The 27911-nt window shown below is 34.4% G+C and overlaps 1 protein-coding gene and 1 long non-coding RNA gene across 11 annotated transcripts in view; one reads left to right on the top strand and one right to left on the bottom strand.

The window, feature by feature from the left end:
• LOC122565951 (monocarboxylate transporter 10-like) overlaps nt 1–27911 on the top strand; it is a 284840-nt gene that overhangs the window by 29823 nt on the left and 227106 nt on the right. The window lies entirely within an intron of this gene.
• On the bottom strand, nt 14722–27799 carry LOC122565955. Of its 2 annotated transcripts, none has more exons than XR_006316342.1 (5): nt 27641–27799; nt 27187–27521; nt 20574–21146; nt 16184–16242; nt 14722–16093 (listed from the first exon to the last, which is right to left on the bottom strand). It is a non-coding gene; the product is annotated as an uncharacterized LOC122565955 (long non-coding RNA). The 2 variants fall into 2 exon arrangements; XR_006316343.1 differs by having other exon boundaries at nt 27187–27372.

Here is a 27911-nt window from a genome sequence, read left to right as displayed (position 1 = left end):
TAAACATTATCGTAATAACAGCTATCTCTGTCTACATAAAAGGGAATGTTCGAAGGGCGCAAATGAAATTCGTCGAATGACATTTCTGCTCTCTAGTTTCAACTTGGTGGAATAGATCTTTCGCTATCTTTCTGTTCACAAACAGAGAAATATACACATTTTTACACATAATTTTCCACCACTCTTGTTGCTCTATAGAAACCCTATAAAATAGTTCTGAAATGGATCTATAAAAGAGTTCCAAGTATACGCAAGACGTAAGTAGAGTTACTACTCTTTTATACTTAAGAGAATTTCCGGAAGAAAATCTGCGAATAAAACAACCAAGTTCGAAATTACCAGTTTCACTGTTTATCACCGATTCTTTATTCACCGTGTCATCTTCTAGCCGGAATCTGATCGCGGACAGTCAGTTTCTTGCAACGAAAAATCAGAAAGTCGTAACGCGCCTAAATTCGCGCGTGTTTCTACAGTAGCAAGATGGAAGGGAATAAAAAAAAAAAAAAGAAGGAAAGAAAGGGTGTCCAACGAACGCAACGCGCTCATATTTCATCATCGATACGCAAGCGACAAAAGCCTGGCTCCGTGATCTGTCACGGGTAAGAAGACTATTGAGAATCGAAGCGAGCGGCATTTCTATGCGAGCTGCTCCCTTTTGTATCGTCATCCTTCAATGTGCACGCTCCATAATAGGATTTTTCTCTTCCTTCTCTTTTTTACACCCTTTTCGAAGGCACACGATGATTCGACGCGAGAAACGGCCAGAGAATACAATTTCTAAGGGAGGGTTCAACGTTTTTTGGAAAGAGTGCATTTTTATATTTTTGTTTAAAGCACGCACGACCGTGTTCCTCGCCAGAAGGAGGTGGATACCGCCGATTTCTTTTTTTTTTAAGCCTGCTGTTCCTCTTGAGTTTCCACGACTCGAAGTGAAAATTACGCTATAGTAATTACACGGTGCGTGCTTCACGAACTCTTTGTTTCGCGCCTTCTTGTGCAGGATACAAGGAATTTCGTTGAATTCTTCGTGCAGTTGCGAAGAGCGCAGAGATTTGAGAAACAGAATTTTAGAGATAAAAGGGGATCAGTCCACACAGTTTCAACTACGTTCGTCGCGTGCACGTGTATACAAACATAGAAATATTTTTCATATTTTCGCATCGCAAAAATTACTTTACAAATGGAACAAGAAATTTTATTGAAGAGGATCATCCTTTACGATTAAAACTAAAAGGAAGCGAAGCTTGTATGCTCATAATGCAATACTTTCGCAGAGGTAAAAAATTCTTTGTTAGTGCTATGAAGTTTTTGTAAAAGGCGGCGTTTTTACAGCCAGTGGCACGATGATTGAAACCTCCCTCAGTTTTATATGAATCGCCATTTGAATTTGCATAAGATCCNCAGATATACGTACAATAGTATAGCATACAATAGCGACCGATTTCACTTGCAACAAAATATACCTATGAATGTAATTCAGCTTTCAGATTTCGTTTCATATATAATGGCTAAAAAAATATTTGCACACCGTTGTCTTATCATAGCGTCTATTAGGTGGTCCGAAAAGTTTCTTTCGTTGTATGAGGAAATAATAGACGCATAACGTTTTTTGTTTTACATTATTTTATCGAATTACGTACGATCCATTTTGTTCTCTTCAGATAAACACAGCGACATTTCACAGACTTAATTTCACGTTTGTACGAAGGTGCACTGTTGTAAAAAAACACGTTTGCGAAAGAAAGATTTTCAACGGACAACCTAATACATACAAATTAATTAGATCTAAGTATATCAATATAAAAACTTCCGTATGAAAGTTCTCTATGATTCCTTTTCCTATGAGAATAAAATATAGAAGCTAGAAAATAAATAAACTGTAGATTTTTAAGATTTCTACGCAATCTCATATTTTTATTTGCTATATTAAGGAACTAAAGAAATAGAACCTACATAAAAATTTGTTTCCTTAACTGATAATTATGTATTCATTATACTACATGCAATCTGTGAAACTTTGCACCTTTAAATTTATTATGGATACATACAAATAGGCAATCTACTGGCAAAAGATGTTCTATTAGAAATGAATATATGAATATATGCAAGTACATTTTGTAGCCACTGTAAGTTTTTGCCAATTTTTTTGTTTCAATAGTCGATCATGCAAATTTTTATACGTAACCGACTTTACGATCTCATTACACCGTGGAAACTACTATAAAAATGGTCTTTCGAATAAGAATCGGGAGGGTCGTGTGCGCTTGACAGGCTGATTTTATCGCGCATCGATCTTAATGTTTGATGCTGGCTTATTATCGGGCTGCACGAGCCACTTTTACCGGCAATGCTGAAAGTAACGAGGATTTGTGGGGATGATGATGGCGGGCTCGCGATATTGGGATACTAACACGCCTTTTGTGATTTATTGCGTTTGTAATATGGAAGTTTCTTGTTTCTGTATCGTTTCTAGCCAATGATTCTCTAACCAATGGCATAAAACTGTCGTATAAATAGGAAATCTACGTTTTGGTTATTTTTGTCGCCGATTGCAATCGACCGTTGGGTTTCGATTCTGGAGTTTCAAAGATTTATTCAGATTTTATGGTTCAAAATATTTTCTGTATTTGTCGACAATGCACGAATATAATATAACTTTTGCATAATATTATAATATGAAAAACACCAAGTTTTATGTAAAATCGATTTTTCCACTATTAACATGAAAATGATACAGAAATAGGCGAACAATTGAATATTTTTACTACGACAAGTACATGGGAAATGAAAATCTTATTTTAGTTACAATGGTCTAACTACCATCGCTGATCACTATCATTGTATTACAGTTGATAATCGAATTTACATTTTATTTCATAATCTCACTATTAAATTTATTATCTTAGAATAATTTCTAATTTCGTGGTGTATAATTTATACGTACATTCTTTATGATTCTTTTATATAATATAAATTTTCTTTTATACTATAACTCTTTGAAACTTTCCCAACTGAATCCTCCCCATAACGCTAGATTTAACGACAAAAGTATAAAGCTTCTGTCAAAGGGATGAAAATAAGAGACATATGAAAAAATATACAATGCAACGATGAAAACAACTCTGCAGCTATACAGCCTGCAAATAATCATTCGAGCCCCAAGGATCTCTAAACTCGCTATGAAACGCGCAGGAATCTACAAAATTTCTATAAAAATTCCGGAAATCTGTACGAAAATTTCTACGTAAAATTTCAAAAATCTAAAATCTCTAGAAAACTCCGGTGAAATGTACGAAATTTCTATGGAAAGCCGGAAAAATTTAAAATTTCTATGGAACTCCGAGGGATCTATAAAATTTCTACGAGAACACGAAAAATCTAAAATCTCCATGAAACTCGTGAGAAATCAATGAGATATTTTATTCGCTGTGACAGTGGCGATATTAAAAAATGTCCAATGTTGAAAAGAAATTTTTCATTAAAACGCTACATTATATCCTCCATCGTGCGAAGATACCACAGATATTTGTAATTAAAAGATGTCTCTCGCTAATAATTACTTTCCGTTTCCCTCGAAGCGATCGCGCAAGTCGTCTGAAATCCAAGTGCACGGTAAAATTAAACGCGCGACACTCGCCGAAGCAAAACACGTTATTACCCTGGGAGCCATCAGTATCATACTCCTCTAATTGCCTCCGCCTTGTGAACATCCTCAACCGGAACGTGCATCCGCATGTACTATGCACGAGCATCGATGTCGATATCGCGACGATGAAGGTGGCTCGTGCACCATAATTGGCCCGCTAACTCACACGGTGTTTGCTCATAAAGGAGTCACGAGGGCTGAAGTTAGGTGTATTCCAGGGCTCTCGTTGGTGCATCGCGTTAATTATGGTGGAACGTGCAACTTGCATCGATCCGACGATTTCAAGGGAGTTGGCCAACTGAATTCGACGGATTGATGATCTCCCTTCCCGTTCGAATCCATTCATTAAGGATGCTGATTTTAGAAGAGAAGAGACGAAGAGGGGGTCCCCGATGCTTAATCGACCGTAATTAATACGTTTGACTGACACGTGAATTTTACATACGATTACACGCGTTAATATTCGCACACGGCACTATCTCTGCATTTGTTGCTTACGAAAGGGGATGATTTATACATCGTGTTGATCGTTCTATGAGAACATGAACCGTTTATCGTGTATTCAAAATATATCGGCAATATCTTTCTGACAATAACGTTTGATCGAAGGAAAGAATATTAATCTTGATTGTAACCTTTGATACAAAAATATTATTTTAATCGTTCTAAGAAATTCTCTGAACGACAAACCGTGGATTAGCGATGATTAGCGTGATAGTGAACGTGTTAAACAATGCATCACGCGTCACGTGTTCCTGACCCCAATATATCGAGAGCGCTGCATCGACTCTTTCTTTGAGACCGTAGTCCAAGGGGGAAAACAACGATGTTTCGGCCTTTTACGTTTGAGAGCGCCGTTTGGTAAAGGGGAACGTTCGATTGGTGTACGCTAGAGTGCTCGGTAATTACCTGCGTAGGGTGAAAGTTGGTTTCGATAATGAAGAGATTCGCGCTTCGAACTAAAAAATATATCCGGCGAATACATCGATTCACGAAAGTATTTGTATCCTTGTAGGCAGCTTTCACGAATATATATATTTGTGAAAAATTTAAAGGTACAAAAGTGCACAAAATACAAATAATATTACGTAATAATGTAAAAATACTTATATGAGATATACAAAATGTACTCTACTCGTTATAGTACTTAGTAGGTAACGTTTTCCAAGTTACATTTTTGAAATTATTTTCATAAATATATCAAGTTGCATAAGTATCCGCCGTCTCATTATATGTGTTATGAATTTTGAATTTTAAAACGTCACTAGCTCTGTGTCGTGACTTGTTTAAAGTTAAAATTTGGTCATTTCGAAATGGAAACATGTACATATATTAAGAGATATAAAATTGCTTTGTTTTTAACATCGTCAAATAATTTTACCATTATTTAGCACAAATAACCGGATGAAATTGATTGCTACACTTTCTAAAAAATATCTTCTTTTTTGCAATCGCATTGCATCTTACGAACTAATGACACACATGCATACATACGTTCCTATAATTTTTCTGTTCTATTCTAATATATCTATTCCAATGTACTACGTATATCTACTTTTTGGAAGGTTGGCTGGACTTGACTTAGAGCAAATTGGCTCTCTACAAACTTGACTCAATGGATTGTTAGCTACAGAATTTGATTTACTGTCAGATTTTGTGCAAGTTAAACTTGGCAGAGAGTAATAACAAAGTGTACTGTAAACTAGTATGGTAAACTTAGAAGCTAATCTTTTTTAAATCCTTTGTGCGCCTATGTATCTTTATAAATAGAAAATTATAAAGAAGAAGTAATAAATGATTATTTCGTTTGAAGTTTTTCTTTCATGCATCTGCTTTAGGTCATTTATAATTTTCATTGTTGTATCATTGAATTGTTTCTTCGCGAATATCATTAACTTTCAACGAAAACAATGATCTGATTTCCTGTTAATTATATGTACAATACTTCTCCTTTACTTCTCTTTTCATTATAAATAGACATAATCTTTGCGAAAGTATAATCTCATGCTATTCATTTTCTTCTTTTACGTTTGGCTAAAAACGACTGTTTCGTTTTAAGCGATATCGACTACTATTTTGCCCCAAAGTACCGCATAGATGTTATCAAATATCTTGTACAGCAATGTATAAATTACATATTCATTTCGTAATTAAATTCACGCAAACCACAAATTATCAAAGCTCTCCGTTTATTGGGAAACCTACCGATAGAATCCCCAGGGACAATCCTAAAAATATTCCAATATTTACCACCGTAAAGATATCAAAAGCTTCTATCGAAGAAGCCGACTCCAAGCTATATTACAATCGACTGTTCTTCAATTTCCTGAGGATCGTGACAGAACCAAGAAAACAAAAACAAAAAAAGAAAATAAAAGAAAAGGAAAAAGAAAAAGAGAATCTCCACCCTTCCTTCCCTAGGGGAAAAAGCAACGAAAAGGGACCTTCAACAAGTCGCGAAGAACCGGTGGAGTGGTCCCGGAAAAGGAAACACTCGACTCGCGAGTATTTTGTTAATTAACATCGAAGCGACGACAGGGTTGGAGAGCAACGTCGAACGAGAGGCAGAAATCCAACGTTAGGGATGGGATCCAAGGGAGAGGATCCAACGGACTAATCCACTTGGCCGATGGAAAAGCGAGCAAGGGAAAAGCCGGACCAGCAATTTACCGTATTCAACGTGTATAACGTAATAGCTTGGCCTGACTCCAATAAATGAATACGAGCGAAGCTACGCGCGAGCAAAACACGTGATAGAATAAAAAGCGAAACGTTATTTCTACTCGTCGGTCGATGAAACTCTCGTCTCCACCGTACCGTTCTTTTCTATTCTTTTCGTCCTTTTCTCTTCTTTCATTCTCATGATACTCTAACACGGGATACTGTAGTTCCTTTTGTCACCATAGGACGATGCGTTACGCGATACAGATGAATTTTGGTATCTTTCGATGGCTTTCGAGGTAGCTTTCTCGTTTGGACATTTTCTGGCTTCGGGCATTCGTGCAATTTATCGCCATCGGAGATGCACGGCGTAAAAACAGATCATTGCTGCAAGGCTTTTTGTTCGATAGTATAAACAAACGATATATAGTCTACACAGGGAAACTGAAAGTTGCATGATGCATACTTTTTTGCTGGTGTTTGAGGTTTTGTTCCATTTCGCGAATGGAAATGGTGATTTCAGGTTAGTTGTGGGATGTGGATGTTATACTAAAGTAAGTAGCCAATCTTTTGAGTGCTCACTAAAGTAACCAAATACGGTCGAAAAAGATCTTTACCCTTTTCATAATTGCAACTCCGACATTTGTGTTTCACGTATATTGAAGATGATGGTGGTGATCTTACGTTAGTTACGCGATATGGATGTTATACCGAATAAACAGTTGATTCTTTGAGTGCTCCTCTAAGATAACCGAATGTAGTCGAAGAAAATTTTCTAGTTTTTTCTTTTTACAATTTCCACTTCAATGTATCTATTTCATATACATGGAAGATGTTGGTGGTTAATTATGATGGTTAATTAAAGGTAGATAATTAAAGTAACCAAATATGGTGGAAGAAAAAGTCTTTTTTGTAACTTCCTTACCCTGAAAACCTTCTTTCAATAATTTCCACGAATAGGTCGACAAAATCGTAAAATTCAGCCCGTGAAGTATTACATAACTAAAGCAACAGAAAACGGTCGAATTTTCGTGAGTCGAATACGTAATCGGAAATCGATAAATAATATTCAAAGGTGTGAAATGGAAGGTTTTAGGGGAAATTAGACGCCATTATCGAAGGAACTGGAATTTGCTCGACGAAAGAATTGTTGCGGCATTTTCGTTGAACACGTTTCACCGCTACTCGCTCGTCGAATAGATCAGAACGCAGCGCATCAGGAATTTCAAATGGTTCGCGGTGAGAAATTCATCTTGCGCAGTCTGTTAGAGATGATGAGTTCTAGATGGAGGATTTTCGATACCAGTCAGCTTCCATTTGGACTAATTCAGGCAGACGATTAGAAAGTAGTCTATCAAATATGAACGATCCTAATTGTCGTATTGTGCATTCAGTTCAGGAGATCATCCTGAACGTTCAGTTTATTCTGCCGTATAATACTATTCTACTGTCTCGAAATTACATCTAGATTAGGCTTCTGTCCTCTTGTTACGTATCAAACGATCTCAGATGCAAATCGAATTGTTGGATTAGACTTAATTTAGATTAGATTATTATGCTTCTCTATTCTGTAATGTTTCTTTCTCATTTCTGGATCGTAAATTCTTCGTCTTTCTTTCATTCTGTAATCTTGTAACATATGCTCCACCAAAATACCCATTTTTATTCTGTCGAATTATGACTCCATACACAGCGTCTACATTCAAGTTCGTATCCTATCGTTCTTGCATTTTTAGCGGACAATTTTATTAAATATTACATTTTTATACAATTTATAAGATATTAAAATCTACTTTTTAATATTTTATCCTATCCGATGTTTCGTTACCTATACACGTATTGTTATTCTTGACAGAATGAAATAAAATTTTGCTCAATGTGTATGGTACCTAGTTTCTACTAAAAATCTTCATTTCTTAAAACAGATATCGATCAAGAAGAGCTTCGAAGCTGTCGTTCTATGCGAAGGTAGCACGGAAAGATATGACAAGTCCGATTTTATCGACTTCCTGACTCTTATGTCACTTGATAGCTAACAAAATATTTCAATACAAAGTAGTTGGAAAAGGATATAATTTGACACTTTCGAAGATGTAAAACTTTCGAAACGAATAACATTATGTCAGTTTATCTCGATCAGACTGGTCTATGTGTTCTAATCTGTTCATATATATTTTAAATGTTCAAGAAAATGACATAAACACGTACATATTTATTTCTCAAAATCAAGCGGAAAGACAGCATTAATATGCAATTGGTTGGCGAGTTTTCATCATGTAATCTCATCATCCAAAACAAATACACGAAATGTAGAATTCGTGGCATTATCAAATTCTGCAGCATCCAATTCGCCTGTTTCTCACGGCAAATGGAACGAATATTAATATTTCAGAAACCGTTGTCCAATTTGCGGGCTAGCGTTACGGAAGCACGCGAAATACGCCTGGAAGGTTTGTTTAAAAATGCAAACGAGCTTTGCATACCAAAGCGTTACGATTAGCGCGCGATAGAATTTTCTAGGGAACTACGTGTTGCATTAGAAAAGATATTGCCGTAAATGGCCTAAATCTTCGCCTAAATGATCTATGCTCGTTCTGAACGAAATGACACACGTTGAACAGCTTGACAAATGATGGATGGTGAATTTAATGCGTTAAAATGATTAGATCAATGTCCGATAGATATTAAACAAGTGACTCAATGTCTGTCTTTTGTTTCCTATTGCAGTGTTCATTTTCACGAGCATATTTCATATTCGTCGTGTTGAGAGAAATTTTAAAATTTTGTTAAATAATTACGTTTTTTAGTGAACAAGTTTTAATTTAAAATAGATACACGTTTTATTTTTCTAGAAAAATCACTATAGGATAATTTTTATATTATAATATTCTTTAATATTATAATTAGAATAATAAATGAAACAGAAATACAAGAGATTAATGGAGATATTCGATTTAGACTTCGTACAGACTAAGTTTGTGCAAGAAAATTTCACGAATATGGGAGTTAAATTGAAAAAGTGACGCTGAAAATTTGCTCAAGAATAAGTGGAAATTAGAATAGTATTATAATTTTATTCGTTTAAGAATTCCTAATTTCCGACGCCTTTTAAGAACGTTTTCGTTAAAGATATATTCGAAAATATTTCCGATTAACAAGATCTACGAATCGTAACAACATTAACACTGTTGTTTTACAACAATTTGTACAATCTTCACTTATCGTGATTGTGCAAGAGACATGCAAAAATCAAGTGAAATCGATTTCTATTTTGATCTGAACTTCCTTCGCCAATTATTCCATGCATCGCACGTTCCACAATTCTTTAATCTCTTGTGCGAGAGCAAAACTCCCTGTACAACCTCGATCTTACCATCGTAAGAAGGTCATTAAATTAGATTCACCTCGATAACGAAAACTCTCCGATCCATTCACGAAATCGGATTCGACGAAAGTTTCGTGGCACGAAGTTCCTTTAGTACTTTTCGACTCTGCACGAGTCTCACACGTAATCGTTCGTAATCGTTTCCCGGCCGAACTCGAAGGGACGTGTGTTGACCAGGCGGAACTTCCTTGCTGTTGTACCGTTTTCCATCTCCCGCCGTCTCTCTGGAGACTTTTCCTCTATTAGCATCGGCTGCTACTACTAGTCAATTACTACATTTCCAAGATAGAAAACTTTTATGTTATATCAAACTCTATGTTTTATATAAGAAAACATTTTGAAATTTCATTAGCATCGCATGAAACCGAGACTGTTATGGTTATATCGATCGAATTTGAAAGCAATCTGAAAATAATATATAGAAGTTGCGAAATATTCATTGCAAACACATACCTGGTAAATAATTAACGATATAAATGGCCATAATTGGGAACATAATAAACGTTAAGTACGATCGCACTGAAAGTTAAGGTTTATTAACATAATGAATGAGGTTCATTGAAGTAATTGACCGTTTAAATACTTCTGTGTTCGCTGCGAAATATCTATGCGTATACATGTGTGAAATATCCTGCAATTTCCATATAACTACATACATAAATGCATATTTCCAGACTAGTTGCAAACTGTGCTAATATAATCGCGACAGTCGAGTCTTGTAACTCGTGATGTCTCATGTAACACGTCTGACATATTCACAAAAGATTTCTAGAAGCGATCGAATATTTTTGTGAGCTAATTGTAATTGTAAAGATAATTGTAATGGCGAGATATTAATATGTATGCAATTGGTAATTTCACCGAAATCTTACAACATAAAACACGAGACTGTGTTTCAACTAAAGCGACGAATAAATTCCGACAAATAAAGGGATTATCATTAGTCAGTTCGTTTGTACATTCGTAATGCAACAAAACGTGATTTAAACATGTCTGGATAACCACTTAATGGTTAGGAAGATGAGTTTTCTTGCGAGATCAAAAACGTTCCCACGACAGCGTTTGGAAAGCTGCCAAAAGGTTTTCAAAAGCTGTAAATTTCTTCGCGTCTAATGCATCTCTGACATAGGAATTCACGTGTAAAAACAATCGTCGGTATTTCAACTACCAAATATATTTTAGTCTTCGCGTGTACTTTCTAGAATAATAGCAATGTTTTTGAAGTCGTCGATTAAGTCACGAAGTTGATCATTAGGCTACTTCAATTATTTACTCATTGATTATTTCTAATAACAAAATTATTTCTCTCAATTATGTGCTACATATATATGTATAGTTTCAGTCATAAGCTGACAGAATATAACGAGGAAACTAATTAATCTGAATACAAAGTTTACAAATTAAATGAGTTAATTGCGTATACATATTCTTGCACTTGTATCAAAATTCTCTCATTTAAATCATCATATTAGATAAGAATATTGCTCTTCATTGTAGATTTGCAACAGATTATTCCTAAACAGATATAATACAATGCTGACCATAAATATTAGGCTGTGACGTTAACTTAAATCGTACACCTTCCACTGTTTTCGCTTCTCAATTATTTTAATATTAATTTTTATTCATATTGCCTTACGATGTAAAATGCTAAACGAAGAAAAATTTGGTAAAATTTTGTTAGAAATGTAACGAGTAAATAGATAATCCTAATACTTATCAATAGCCGGCAGTAAGTGCGCGTGTGTGTATTTTAATGTAACTTAGAACGAACTAATGCTACAACGAAGAAAATTTAAAAATCGTTCTAGCATATCCTACTATATTCATCATCCCCTAAAAACGACAAAAATATTCGACGTTTAAGGGGCTTTGCACTCGTGAAAATCACTTTTTCAAAACCAGTCCACCATCGTAAAAGTCCGTAATGTCTTCCTGAGCGAACGTGCTAGAGGTTTATCTTGAGTACAAGATCGCGTGGCACAGCTCCCAGGAAACCAATAGCAAACGTTAAACGGGATGGGTTACAACCCTCGTTCGAGCCGAATCGTGATCAAATACATCTCGAGCAAAGGCGCCCGTTCAAAGGGGCGATTTCGCTCGCCGTAACCTCCGTGAAATCTCTGCGGTTAACGAGCCCGGAAACCGATGACACGAACATCCCCACGGAAGACGCGTTAATTAATCGGTGTAATTGAATATTGTTCGCCGCAATCCCCTAACGTGTTCCACAGGCGTTTTACACTTATCGTGTAGACCTGATTGCACACGTGACCGATGAGTTTGTTTGTCTTCGTTGATAAAGAAGAAAGGAGAGAGAAACGAGAAAAAGGAACAGGGTGGTATACGGATAAATAAAAAGTCAATCGAAGAAAGGAAGATCATTTAATTGGAATAATTGGTGTTATGTAATTTTCTATTGTATTATTTAATATTGTAATATTATATTAGTATCATAACAAAGATTGGGAGGAAAGGAAACTTAAAGGGTAAAAGGGAAAGGGAAGAGAAGGAAGCAAAGGAAGATTTCCTCCATATTTCATATATTAATATTATAATAAAACTTAGGTAGAAGTAAAATTTAGGGAGGAAACAGGTGGAAAGCAAAGGAAGCAAAAGAAGATCTTCTGCATATTTTGTATGTTAATATTACAATAAGAATTGGAGGGGAAAAATTTAGTGATGAAAAGAGAGGAGACTACTCCTAATTATTAACTTGTCATTAATTTGTACACTTTGGTAATATTCCTATACTGTTACTGTACATCGACCAAAATATTAGGTTGTCCGAAAAGTTTCTTTCGTTTTATGAGGAAATAATAGACGCACATTTTTTGTTTTATATTATTTTGTTCTGTTGAGATAAACACCGCGACATTTCACAGACTTGCTTTCACATTTGTATGAAGGTGCACTGTTGTAAAAAACACGTTTGCGAAAGAAAGACACTTTTCCGAGTACTTGAGGATCCAGCAGCAGCAAGCAAAGAAATTTCCAAGACAATGAAAATTAGCGAGATCCGTTCGATTTCACTCGAAAGTAGGAAATCCACGAGGCGTAATCCACGACGATTATCAAAGTCAATTAGCGCCAACGGCAAGAGTCCATCAATAAGCGAGAAAGAATCGTGCCGTGTAATCCTTGACACTGTGCACCAGCTTAATGGTTTAATTTATAACCCTAACTATTCGCCAGAAATTTCCACCCCTTCGCTGTGAAACATCCCAAGAGCGATATTTTAACGTGAGGACGCGATTCACCGCAAGAAATCTTCCCCTTTTTCGTGCTAAAGATTAAAAAGAGGAGGAGAAATATACGTCTTCGTGAATCATTGTCTTTGACGTGAATTTATCGGTGAGGCTGAATGGTGGATTCACTTTTCAGGAAGCTAGGTTTTGGTGTTTAAAATCTGCGAGCTTCGTTTGCATCGAATGGAAATTAAAGGCGTTACATATTCATGCCCTGTTCGTTGCTTCTCTTGTAAATACGCACCCTCTTTCGCTGTACTTTGTACGTGATTTTTTTTTTCTTCCGGTTCCTCCTTTTTCTCTTTGTTTGTTGGCTTTTAGTAGATTTCTTTTAGAAAGTAGAATAGCAGGGGTAGATAGACGTTTCGCGGTTCTTGCTTCTAATTGGCAGTACTGGCAAGCTTTTTGAATGTAGATTGCGAAATTTTATTCTGTTTTTCTGCTTTTGCTTATTTCTTCGCTTAAGTCAATTCGTTTCGTTTCGCAAAGTTATGATTATTTTATGGAACAGATAAAGAAGAAGACCAAAGCGAGAAGAATTTACAAAGAGCTTTAAGTTATGATGCTTCTACATTATACTTATATGTATAGCACTCTATCTTCTGATGTTCTGCACGAGAATATTCCGACAAATAATAATTCCGTAATTTTTAGTTACAATAGAGTGTATAAAAAGCATCGTTATTGCTTTCATATAAAATATGAAAACACTGAAATTCTAGTACTGTGTAATTGATTAATCTATTTCATGTAACTATATCGATCATAATAGATTAATTTATTTTACATGTAGCTATGCATGACGAGTCTATGGTAAATCATATTGTAGCTAGAGAAAATAATTTTGGCAAACTGAAGAATCCAAAGGAATCTAATAGATGTCAACTCATAATCCAAGTCCAATGTATCAACATGCGATGATTAAATAATTTTCTGCTAAAGATAAAGAATTTCAACGATAAAACGAAAAAAATGCAACTATAACAGAAACACTGAAGTTTTAGAAATTCGAAAGTTTTGAGAACTGGTCCCTAATCCTATTTGGTGGAACCAGAAAGTGACGCTGAAACGTTTTAGGTCCATCGTATGTAAGTTCCAAGCACAATGCACGTACCAAGCAGTAGGAAAAGGCAATATTATTCCGTGAGAAACGTCGCGGTAACAAAATACCGAACCATTCGACTGAAAAACCAATTCGTACTCCGTTTCTACACATGGTGCACGGCCAGTTGTGTTTTATCTTGGCCGTTGGAAAATGCTTCATTCCAAGATAGCCGCGTGTACGGCGAAAGAAAGAAAAATAGCAATTGCCTAGTGTCCACCTTTCCTATCCAGCGATTCCGGAATCTGATCTCGCGCTACAATGCGCTTTAAGCTCGTTTCAAAAGCTTAACAGCTAGCTTCATAATTCTTCTCTTTTGATAACCACAACCGACGTTCAAGAGTTTCCAGTCGGATAAAATTTCGTGTAACTGGTTTGAAAAAGTGGCTGAATGTATATTATATTTAAGGATTCTTTATATTTGAATCCAGAGATAGAATTATACAAATATCCCAAATGCTGCGAATCTCGTAAAAACTTATATCGAGGTGAATATGTTTGAGCGTCAAAACGGATTGACATGTCTTCTTATTTCAAGTTTTCGATAGATTTCATCAAGAGACATGAACAAATCACCATGGAACGCTATACGGCGCAGCAATATGCGCCAGTTGCTAAAATTTATTATTATTTAATGGATACTTAATTTCACGAAGGGGAGACATCAATTGTCCGCCAAGAAGGTGACATGATTCGACATCGTTAGGCTTTTTTCTATGCAGATTTGTGAAAAATGGAGCCCATAATCCACGATATGATACGATAAACACGAAGCTGTCGAGCGATTAAAAGCAATATCACAGTCGCCAGTGATAAAATCAAGTCCCAGTTACGAGAATAGCGTTGGACCAACTTTATATTAAAGCAAGGCAACCAGACAAATCTCGAACAACTTGTGTTTCATTTCAACTGGAAGATTTATGATCTTGATGGATCAAACTAATTTGAATAACTCCGTATATGTAGCGAATCACCTTAAGCTTAGAATTTATGTAATGCATATTAGAAAGAGCAATCGAGTTGTTCAAATTCAGAAACATCTGTAGCGTGTCAGGTATACAGTGTAGTATCGGGGAAAGACCTTGTGTAATTAAGAAGATCTACTTGACCATGGGACATGTGCGGGCCAGGTATAAAAGGTAGCCGTGAGTGAGCTGCGAAGCTTTAGTGTTGCCAGCGTGGTCGGAGAATGTTGTCCGCATTGGGAGTGGTGTTGTCAGCGTTGCCGAGGAGTGTGGTCAGCGTGAAAGAGAGCCGTTGTGACGAGAGGAGTTAGTGACGAATGATGACTGCGTGCATATAGACTGACGGAGCATCATGTTTGATTTTGTGTTGGCGTGAACGATATTGAAATAAATCATACCGTTAGCAAACCTACTAGCACGCTAATTAGTTCCTCCCACACTACTGCTAATGACTCTTGTGACGAAGGTAAAGTATCAAATTTAATGCGATCCAGCCGTCGCTTCGTGTACAAGATACGAGGATCATTTCTGAGGAAACTGCCCTACATAAAAGATGTATGCTCATAAAAAGCGGCATTATATATTCTTCCAGGTCTCTTCTTCAGGCGAGGAAGAAAGAAATCTGAGATTAATTCTCTGTATAAGTTAGTTAGGCGATCTCCATCGAATTCATATCTTTCACAGTCTTAGTGGATTTCGAGTCACCAATGCTCGATTACACATTTAAATTTTAACGATGTTGGCTGTCGAGCCGCTGGCAAAGGCGTCAGGCATCCCCCGATGGATCTCATAAGAATCGTCTGGTAATCCACTATCGACGATAATCAATCGATAAACGAATTTCCAGCCTAGCTAACGAGCGTATTTTACTTAACGAATAGGTGTAGATAGCGAGCTAAGAACCCCGAGCCACATGGTATCAAAGTGATTAATTAATGGAACGTGATGGATTAATGAAACATGTCAGAGGCACTTTCGTTCTTCACTCGTTATAGGAAATATTGAATTATGGGAAATTAGTTGTCCTCGGTATCGATGAGATCCGATAATTAAGGATCTCGGTAATTCTTCGTGATGAATTCTTTCCTGATTAAAGGGATTTAATTAATAATTAAAGATTCAAAGAAGATTAAACGTTATTTTTGTTTGACGATAGGGACGATAACAATTACTCACTTTTAGCAGCTAATCATTGAAGAAGTTATTTAACGCGCATGTGGTGTAACTGTATGCTTCTGAAAAAGAAAATATTGTACCATTAGTCTCATAAGGATTAAAAAATACGTCCCATTTTCTTCAATTTATTATAAAATCTTATAGCTTGAATTTGATAAAATTGTTAACCAGCCATCAAATATAATACCATTCTTTAGAGTGTTTATAACAGACTGAAGAGAATGGTACCAGCGCGGAAATTTCAAATCCGATTACGCTATTTAATTGCATCAGACTAATTATCATTGTCTTAACAATGTTGCTTTCGTAATTCAAGAGCAACACGCGCGTGGATTAATCGTGCGAGTATATCAGTTACGTGTTGCAATAACTCTCCAGTAAAATGTTCCACGGATGGCGTTCTGCTGAGTAATTACGTGCGGTCCAACTCTATTGTTCTCCTTTCCATGCTTTCTTTCCCCCTATTCATTGGTGGTATAAATTTGTTTTATTTACAGCGGAACGTTAAATATCTAGCTATAATTAAAGAACGTAATTAAGCAATCCGCGTGTTATAAATATTCGTCTGGTCAAATAAAAGTGGTAGGTAGAAATTTGTGGACTGGAAGATAATACGTTGAAGTTCGGATTTATTTCTGTAAATTTTTAAATCATCTATACGCGTATATTTGAAATGAAATTTTCTTCTATCGAGTAAACTATACGAAAAGTAGCAAATCAGGAGGCTTTCGCAATGAGAATGAAATATCAGCTAATTTAATTAGTATTAAGAATTTCAATGTAAAATTAGTACAAGTCGATGCGAAAGAAAAATAATTGCAATATTTAATCGTTATAGATAATATTTAATATAAAATGTTATTTTCCAAAAATGCATTAGACGAATTTATAGAAAAACGAAATGAAGAAATTTGCTCGTTTTAATATATCTGATTGTCAAACTAAAATGAACAATATGAATTTATAAATCAGAGAATACTATAGAACGTAGAAATTATTTTTTTATTGTAATATATTTTATATATCTCTGTAGATAAATAATTTTATATCTCAAACACTATTTGCTATCATCATAGCGAGAAACAGTAAAAAATGATATATTTCTTTCTTACTGCGAAATATTTTCCAAAGAAAGAATGAAAATGTTAATTTGCAACGATGCAAGGACGTGAAAACATAAGTGTACCTTTATACGACACAATTTGGGAGGAAGCGTATGCTTCCGGTCGAATTAACCAAAGGCAAGAATCAATGACATTTATATAGCTATGGTTCCTCTAGTTAATTATACGCGTACGCGGGTCAATTAGTTGGGACAATGTATATTTAATTGAATTAGGATGCTGGAAGTGTTAACACGATGTTGACTAATTAACTGAAACAAAGTAACGCGACCTTAATTGTTCAAAGAGTAATTGGATATACTAGCGAATCACGTTGTCCTATTTCGATATCGTCTTTCCGAATGTTCGAAAAATATACATGTAGAATGATATAATTATTATTTTGCTAAATCGAATCTTTCACATTATAATTAACTTGTCGACTACACAAAGTCACTATAATAGCAGTTGATGAATTGTTTCCTGTGTACAAATGATTATTATGTATTACGAATCTACATGAAGAAGAATTAAAATATATTATTTTATGCCAGTGTATTTTATTACTATAGTTTACTAAATAATACGTAAAGTATTTAATTTTTTACTCAATAAGATCATTCTTGCATGCAAGAATACAAGTTTTCAATAACCAGACCTAACAAAATTTAACTATTGTAATTTTGATAAAAAATATCCAATACATGAATAATATATTAAGTATAATGTATTATGATTGCGGTAATAAAATTAGTTGAATTTTGTCAACCACTTTGCAGAGTTTGCAGAGAATTAAAATATATTAATTTATATTAATGTATTTTATTACTATAGTTTACTAATACGTAAAGTATTTAATTTTTTACTCAATAAGATCATTCTTGCATCCAGGAATACAAGTTTTCAATAACCAGTCCTAATAAAATTTAACTGATTTTGATAAAAAATATCCAATACGCGAATAATATACTATGTGTAATGTACATATGGTTGCAATAACAGAATTAACTAATTGAATTTTGTCATCCACTTTGCAGAGTTTGCAGAGAATTAAAATATATTAATTTATATTAATGTATTTTATTACTATAGTTTACTAATACGTAAAGTATTTAATTTTTTACTCAATAAGATGATTCTTGCATGCAAGAATGCAAGTTTTCAATAACCAGTCCTAATAAAATTTAACTGATTTTGATAAAAAATATCCAATACATGAATAATATATTAAGTATAATGTATTATGATTGCAATAATAAAATGAACTAATTAAATTTTGTCATCCACTTTGCAGAGTAAAGAACACAGTCATGGTAGCACTTTTTGACCACTTGCACGATAGTGCTGGTTAATGGTTAAGACGCGCTTTGATTGCCAACATTTCAATGTGCCGATACGAATTTAGTTATGCCCGATAGCGGAACGCGTTTCGATAAATCCATCAACGAGCTTTTATCCGTGGGATCTCTGCCTGCCCGGCAATCCTCGTAAAGCACACTGCGTATTCAATGCGAAAACGCCCTCGCGCGAATAGAACGAAACGAATTTCGAAAATCGTTTTAAACGTGACACTATAGGACAAACAAAAAGTCGACCAGCGAAATCTCTGTACTCGATAATAGAAGAAAAACAGATCACAAAACAATGACTCAGCAGTCTGAATAAATTCTCGAAAGTATGCAGAAATATATAAGATTATAGTACACGATATTTGAAACGATCTACGATGAGATTGCACAGAGATGAACATTTTGATTATCACTTGATGAAAATGATTAGATATTCAGATTATTAGTACATTCTGTTTCTATGCGTTTCAACAAAATTATTTAGGAAAGCAAAACGTGCAGTGAGGAATGTGTTCGTGCAAATCATATTCATTTATTATATATATGTCCTATGTATGATCATTAATTTTATTATTAAAATAAAGCTACTTTTTATTCAAAAATTGTTAATTCCATATATGAACACACAGTAACATTTTCTAGTAATAAATGTATTAGAGGATGTAAATTTCCGAGTGGAATTTTCTGGTTTATGTCGCTAATGGTACAGAGAGCTAACTTTTAGCACACGGGTGAATTTTTACGATATCGGCGCGAATAATAACCCCGAATTTCTGAGTATTTTTACATAGAATTGCTTTTGGAAATTATCACGTGGCGAAGCGTAGCTCCATTTTCGGTTACTGATAAATGAAAACGTTGAAATAATTAACAAACCCGATATCCAATATCTGTGGTAATATTCGCACACCCTCTTGCGGTTAAAACGCGGGTCACGGTTAAACATGTTTCCGAACTTGAAATGGAATTTCCGCTAATTCTTAATTTTTGGTCATTTAATCTTCCGATATTTAATATTAGCAAAACGACCGCTTCATCTAGTAAACGTACTCCACGTTGAAAATTTCAAATATTACAGATACTTATATAAATTGCGAAGAAGCGATTTAATTTCCATACAGTTGCGTTTCTCGACATTATTAGAGTCCTGACTTAATTTTATTACAGACAAATGATCTGCTCACAGTTGTGTAAACAGATATTTGCAATACGAGAGGAGTGGTGAAATTGTTCGTAAAACAATTATACAGAAATAGAGCTAAAAAGAATCATTTGGAACGTCAGAAAGTATAATATTTTGCAACATTGTTAAGGATCGCTACAGGTTTGGAATTCTGTTGGCCTTGATATGTTAACATTTTGCAATCTAAATTGAAACTTCCCTCTAACTGATTAACATTGAATAAATTGCTTCCAGAATTTGATAATTTAATTGTATTTTCGTATTTTAGTAATTGAAAGCAAATACTCAGTTTCCATTAATCTAAGTTTTCATGCAAAATAGTTGCCTGTCTTATAAAATTATACCATAAATTATTTGATAATCGATGAATTTCTAGTTGACCTTTAACCTTATGCAAATACCAATACTGAATATCACAAACTTTCTGATAACAGCCAGATGAACTCCTAATTAATCTCCAACTATATTTAAATGCCAATATTGAATCCAATTTGGGGTTTCTGTTAATGTGTACATATTAGAGAAATTACAAAGATCGACGTGAAGGATTTAAGAAAATTGAAGCAGCTTCCTATTCTAAAAAGTTACATCATTAATTTCCCGGTAATAGATGAACACGTAATTAATCTTCAATATGGATGGAATGTCGATACTGAATCCAATCTTGGGTTTCTATTAATGTCTAGTTATTTTGAAAATTATTGTTAAATCAATGTTTAATTATTTTGGATATCAACCTAAGAGATTTCTCTTACCTTAAAAAACGCATTCCATGTACGGTAAAAATGAAACAAAATTAATTGAGGTAGCATGTCGAGTTCTCAGACATAGGACGGCAAAACGACCATGAAGAAGAGGAAACGCGTGCATCTAGCAATCCGATCTACCAATTAAACTATCTCTTCTGAAAAATGGCCAGCGTCTACAGTTGCTGGATTGCCAGAGAAACCAACTATTAATCTTCATCGGTGCAGCGACAACTAATTCGCTTCTGAAAAATAACGCTTGAAAGAAACATGTGCTGGTGGTACTATTGGGTTGGCAACTAAGTGATTGCGGATTTTGTCAATAGGTGGTATTGACAAAATCCGCAATCACTTAGTTACCAACTCAATAGAAAGAGAAAAGCATCTGAAGCGTCAGTTGTGGAAACTAATTTCTGGAATGTGTGGGGGAATCTTAGGTCTGTTTGCTGAAACGTGGGCGGCGTTGCGATTCATGGTGGTTGACGTCGCGATATTTGACCAAAAGTCAGCGGCCTTTAATACTAAATCGTGTCCATTGTGCGGCTCAGCCTTGAAAGACGGCACAGGGACCATAGATGACACCTGGAACAATACAGAGATTGAATTATGTACCGGAAGAGCCCTTTTCATGGGCTCGTATGCGAACATGTTCTCTTTGTTTGACCATAATCATAGAACAGCTTTTAAAGACTTTGATCTGAAGTTTAGTAATTTATAATTTGTACCGTGTCATTTGTTAATAACAGAAATAATTCTCTTTAGTAATAAAGATCATTTGACGTACAATAAAAACAGTCAGAAATATCAGTGGTTTATTTCCGACAGGATATAATTCAATCAGAATTTTTTCATGGAAAAGAAAATTCACAATTATTTTATATCGCATCATGGTTATTGCTGGAATATTACAACACGTTGAAATTGATTTTTAAAACTTAATACGATTAGACTGATTTACCCTAGTTCAATAGATAAATATTACAATTAAAATAAAATTTTCAAGAATTGAAAATTCAATTTGCACGTTATCTTTTTAAAGAGCAAATTTTAAAATTAAATTTTTGGATAAAATGAAGTAACTTCAAATTATGATTATTCTGGATTATAATATAAAAGTTCAGAAAGTATCATTTAAATCAATTAAAGTTACTTTATAAATAAATTCTCATTCTAATGTAAAAGTTAAGAATAACGGGTCTTTTGGATTTTTATGCAAATTTAAATTAAGAACAGATATAGTTAAAAAAGATACAGACTCGGTAGAAAGTTGTTATTTAACCTTATAATACTTAGCCTACTAAGTATTATAAGCATCAAATTTTGATTTTATTTTTCATACTTATATTTTTTCACATTATGTGCATTCTATGCAATTTTGCACTTTCAAATTTCCTATAAATGTATAAAAATCGCAGTCTGATACGATTAAATTGGTACTTTTAATTGCCCAAATCCTTAATTATTAATTATAATTTGTCATTTAATTTAAGGAGTTGATAGTTACGAGATAGCTGCGAGTTATCGTGGGACTGCATGAAATAGATTTTATGAAAATTATCTTCGGGTGTAAAGATTAAAATTTCTTTTGCGATGGAAACAGATATCCGAATTTTCGGACGGTTTGAAAAAGTAACGTCACTGGTGAGCAGAAAGATCGCAGAGATATTGGATATTCGGCGGATCCTAGTTAAATGTAACTCGAGAACTCTTGAGAAATTTCTCAACTTAATTCAACGTGTCACACGCAACTGGCGGCACGGGATCATTTTCCTTTGAAATTTTAGGTCATACACCGTGATGGAATTAATAAAACTCGGACATTTGTAACTAGCTGCCCGAGAGGAAACATTATGAGGAGGAAATATGCGAAAGAACCTCGAACCAAGGACTCATTTTTTTAAATGAAGCAATTTTTCTTATTCTCGTCAGAACTGACAGCTTTAAATTATAAGTCACGTAGCTTAGATTCGAGGACGAGAATATTTAACAAGAATAGGAAGAAAAGCGATGAAAATACTACGTTGCAAGATGTTTTCATATAATAGAATATCCTATTAAAAACATAGCATATTTTGTTATTTATTATACAATTTAATCGCGTCAGAATATTCTATTACACGTAGTTATAATAATTGAATCACTTCATTTGGAAAATTCATGGAATTATGTAAGAAAGATTAATTAAGTGCCTCGGTACCAAAATTAAAAAAATTTTACAAGCTGGAGTTAATCACGTTGACCTGGAAACGGCTCGATTATAAAGAATGAAATCGTTATAATTGGATTGGATCGTTATAATTTTCTAATTAAAAGAATTAAAGAACATTTTGTCAGAAGTAAATGAAAACGTCTTTGCACCTTTGAATTTTTCACGTGTAATATTTTCATAGTTTCTCGCGTTAAAAAAGACAACCCATTCAAAGAAGAGCTAATATTTGTCTCTATCAAAAGGTAATCGATGAAAAATCCAATACGATATCCTTTCTCTTCATCTGGATTCGCTCATAATCGATCATATCGACAGTCACGTCGTTTTAATTCCACCGTGTGCAAGGATCGGCCAATGCAATCTCGTTGTCGTGCCGCGGTATTAATCACTGTGCAGGAGTTGCGAAAGGTTAATATTCCATTCGGGGTATTACCGGAGAAGTTTCAAGTTACAAATTGTAATGGAAATCCAGAGAGCCATGGATTCTCGGAAACCCTGAACAGGCTGGTTGCGGTTGCCTTGCACCAGAGATTCTCGAATAAAGACCGAAGTTCGATGGCGGTGCTTGTTAACGATATTGTTACCGATATACATATGTTGTTACTATCGGATCACCGATAAACGCGATTCTTGTAATTATTTACGTAATTAGAAAAAGGACTTACTGAATCCAAAGGTGTACGAGTCTTTTAGAAATAGATATCTATGAATTTTATTAATAATCAATATATTGATGAAGCTATATATTGTAAAAATATATATCCAAAATCAAATAAAAGGAGGAGTAAAATAAAGCATGAAAAATGTAAATTATTATACATTTTCCTGTAATTTTTAAATATTAATTACATATTTAAATATTAAATTTCTAAATATCAAGGATAGATAACATTTTTGCTGTATAACGTTCTCCACAATAATCCATTACAATTTTTATATTTCTTCAATATACATATATAAGTATTTGAAAATTTCTTCAAGAAATGGTTAATAGAATATTACGGTAAATATTATTGTGGACTTATCCTTAACCATGGATATGATTAAAAATAAGGTTAAATTTGGAGTATGGAGTCTCATACTATGTTACCTAGAAACAATAGAAATAAAAAGCAAATAAGCAGTGATACATTTACAATTATTTATAAAAAATTAATTAAGGAAGCAACGATTGTGGCACCCTGATGAATATTAACTTTGTTAACACGTACTCAGAAATAACTCTATTCACTTGGTAAATGCTATTCTAATAAAAATTAACTTTAACAAAAGTTACTTTTATAGAAGGAGTAAGTTAACAATAAGCTACGTTATCGGTAGAAATTCATATTGTCATAGATTGTTTTCTATGATTCCACTGAATGCTAAATATGAATTTGGCTTTTGATTACTAAAATATTTACATATATTGTTACCTAAAACATTGAAAAATTTCAGGAGAGTTAATTTTATTGCGAACTCCTCAAATAATAAGACGTTGCGTATTATTCCAACTATCTTCTTCTACTTCTTTTCTAACTTCAAGCTTCTTCGCTTCATTTTACAGATCCTAAATTTTATGTTTTTTAACCTACAAAGAAAACGAACGTTTCTTACTAAATTTGGCCAATTTACCAATTGAAAAGTGAATTATGCTATATAATCAATAAGAAAAGAAAAGAAAATTAATGCAAAGAGTGCAAAAAAAGAATTCAACCCAATTAAATTTATGCAATACGTTGAATATTTCTAATTATACTCTTGGGAAGACAACGTTCAATGGAAAAGTAATTACTGTGTTAAATTAAAAAAACTCGAGCAACGTTATACTTCGCGCACGTTAATCGATAACCAATCGATGATCAGTGCCATTAACAACGCCAATGGCGTACAATGTCTCTGTGTTCACGTGGCAGAATGCACAGCAGTGAATTTGGTCTATGGATTGTACGGTCATGACGCTACCGATAAACGCCATCCATTATTGGCCTTTTAAAAAATTTATTTTAAAATACCTTGCATACAAATCATGTTGTCATAAATAAAATGTCCGGTATTGAATTCGACAGTCCCGGGCCATCGTATTTTCGTACTGCAAAAATTTACAGAGAATGCGATTAATTCCATTGGTGAACGTACAGGGACACGAATGGAGAATTAATAAACCCCTAACATGATCAATGAAATTCGTGTTCAAAATTTTTCAATTGTTTCTTCTATCATTTGCTTGTACAAGAAATAAAAGCGAATAAAAAAGAATGGAAAAATAAGATTAATATGATTTCAGATTCATCAAAAAATATTATCGTAATATTTCTATTTGAAATACGACGAATGTGTATATTCTACGAATCACAAGTCACAATTTATTTCGGACGTATCTCAGGAACGTAACTCGTAACGAACTAAAAAAAACAGGCTAGAAAAATACGATCACGTTTTATCGTAGTTTATTCGTGATCACGTGATATTCGGTATCGATATCGCGTTTCCGACTCGCATTTCGCAGAGTAACTAATTACGACAAAGGGTGACTTTTTCCGAGAAAGGACCAAAGAAAATAAAAAAAATACGTACGTCGTTTCGGCGACAGTTTCAGAAGCAAAAGTCAGCACAACGGGTAAATGGTACCAGATGCCATTTCTCCCGGCTGTACCTCCGGAAATGTGAGTGCTTGTGTACGTATGTAGGTATAAATCACGGATGCAGCAGTGGCATACACATTACCCGGCTGATGCTTTATGCATCTTGCTTTATTCAACAGGCAACGCTGGGATAATATCAGGGTGTTACGCAATTCTGATTGAAGTCGATATTCTCCACAAATCACAGTCGCCAGTTGAATGATCTATGTGTAAATACCCAAACCACTCGTTAAAGAGACCAAGCTACGACGTTAATAATGTTATAAAATATTCCAATGAAATTATAGGAAGGAGAGAAATATCGCGAGGTTAGGTTAAAGAGAATCGCAAAAACATCATCATCGTCATAAATCGCAATAGACGCTAATGTAAGTGAAAGAGGGCGCGATATTACCTACTGTGGTTAACCTCACAAGCACAGGGGAAACATTAATCGTCTTGCAAGTGACTGACCCAAAGAGGTTGAAATGGTTCGAAAGAACTCTCAGTAGAATGGTTGTCGTTTTTCATCCGTGAATATTAAAGAAGAGCGAGAAAAGTGAGATTCTGAGGAAGATAACCTCAATTGCGACAGGTTACTGGTCTGATTAACACTCGTAGAGATATCGATGAGTCTCCTTAAATCTAGAAGTTAATTTTCTTTACTGATAACGGTCGATTTTCATTTCGTAAAAAGAGACTGGAGTGCAATAGATGACATTGGGAAAAGTCCTGCACTGCATAATTAATCTCTTCTAAAATATGAATTGCGGATTAACAGATACGACAAGTCAATACACAATTCACGAATCGATCTATAAAATTCAATAAATTGCACGCGAGATGAAAACTGATTCTTTCCCTTGCGTCACAGATATCTTCATACATCATTCATCTTAAATTCTTTACCCTATATGTATAGTGTATGTACAGGTGAGAGCTATAGTCTATAGACTATAAATCCTCCATGAAAAGTACATTCTATTTTACGAGTATACCGACCGAATTATCTTAAAAAAGATTAAAAACAAAATAGCTGTGTTGTAAGAAACATAACGGAACATTTAGATATAATTGATCAGGGAATAAATTTCATTTTTTATTTACGTAAATTCATTTCACTTCCTCCCTTATTTTATGAAGGGGGCCTCCGCTTGTCGATAGTCCCATGTCTCAATAACTTTAATCCAACACTGACTACTGTATATTGAATTGAGTTGACAAATACGTAATGCAAACATTGTTAAAGCAAGAGATTGTTCCTAACCTACAAAACGCATGTATAGTCTATAATCTGAGATTTTAACGCGCAATTTAAAAAGGTGTTTAATGTATTTCGTTAAATGTTTTTAGTTATTTTGATTTGAACATGAATAATGAGAAGACGTATTTTCGTACAGTTATAACTTTTTACTGTCGAAAAGATACAAACTGATAAGGTAAAGATAAAAATACAAACGGTAAAAAAGATTTGTGATGTGTATGGTGAATGAAAGAATGATGAAAAGATGGTTCAAAACGTTCTATGATTTTATTTTTCCCGATGGTAAACATTAAATACTCTGGCGGATCTATTGAGATTAGTAACGATCAAATTTCCAATCTATACCATACGAGAAAATGTTGAAATGTCAGCAGTATCTAATCTTTAGCGTTGAGAATCGTTTGCATTAGTTTGGTATAGTATCATGTCGATATTATATTTTGGCCAACTCAATATAATTTTAATTGTCGTCAGCAGTTGCATTAAATGACTACGACAACTACGAATGAATAGCGTCATGAAAACCATATTCTTTTAGTGACTTACCTGCACAGTTGAAGTTGAATAATTATCATTAGTAGCGATAGAATGGTAGATGAACGTTATTACTTTGAAAGATTAATTTTCACGCTGCACTGGTTCGACGATGTTCGGATAATTATTATCACAATTCCATCGCACCAAATGTTGAAGCCCGGTTAGGACGTAGATGGGCGGAGTACCCTGCACATACTGCATACACATTATCATGAACTGAAGCTACGTCCTGTATTTCCAAATCGACCTCTTTTGGTTATATTTCCGGTATCGAAACATGATTTGATATCTTCTTCAAACAGGATTTCAAATAATTAATGAAATTCTAGATGAAACGAGCTGAACTGTGAATTAACGCGAAAAAATCATGATACAGTGTGGCAAATGGCATGCTGGGAAATTATTAATTAGGACGTGACGCAACGCGGGGAAATTAACCACATGGAAAGTTGTTTTTACATACCTGTATGTTGGTTAACTGTTAAGTTTCTGGTTTGCTTATTATCCTTGTCAACTTGTGCTCGATTGTGCTTCTATTTTATGGAACTACATTTCACTGTGAAACACGTTATAATATTACGCGATCAAAAGTGCAAAACTGATACTATTACGACGATTAGAAAGTTCCGGTAACTGACGCCATTATAAAACGGAATTACGAAACACTGTAATACTACGGTAAACAGTAATCTAATTATATTCAATAAAACTATTTATTAAATTGTAATCAAGCA

The sequence above is a fragment of the Bombus pyrosoma genome, linkage group LG3 (genome assembly GCF_014825855.1).
Source record: "Bombus pyrosoma isolate SC7728 linkage group LG3, ASM1482585v1, whole genome shotgun sequence".
Lineage (NCBI taxonomy): Eukaryota > Metazoa > Arthropoda > Insecta > Hymenoptera > Apidae > Bombus > Bombus pyrosoma.
Note: the sequence above shows the minus strand (reverse complement) of the source record. Positions and strands in the feature narration are given on the sequence as shown.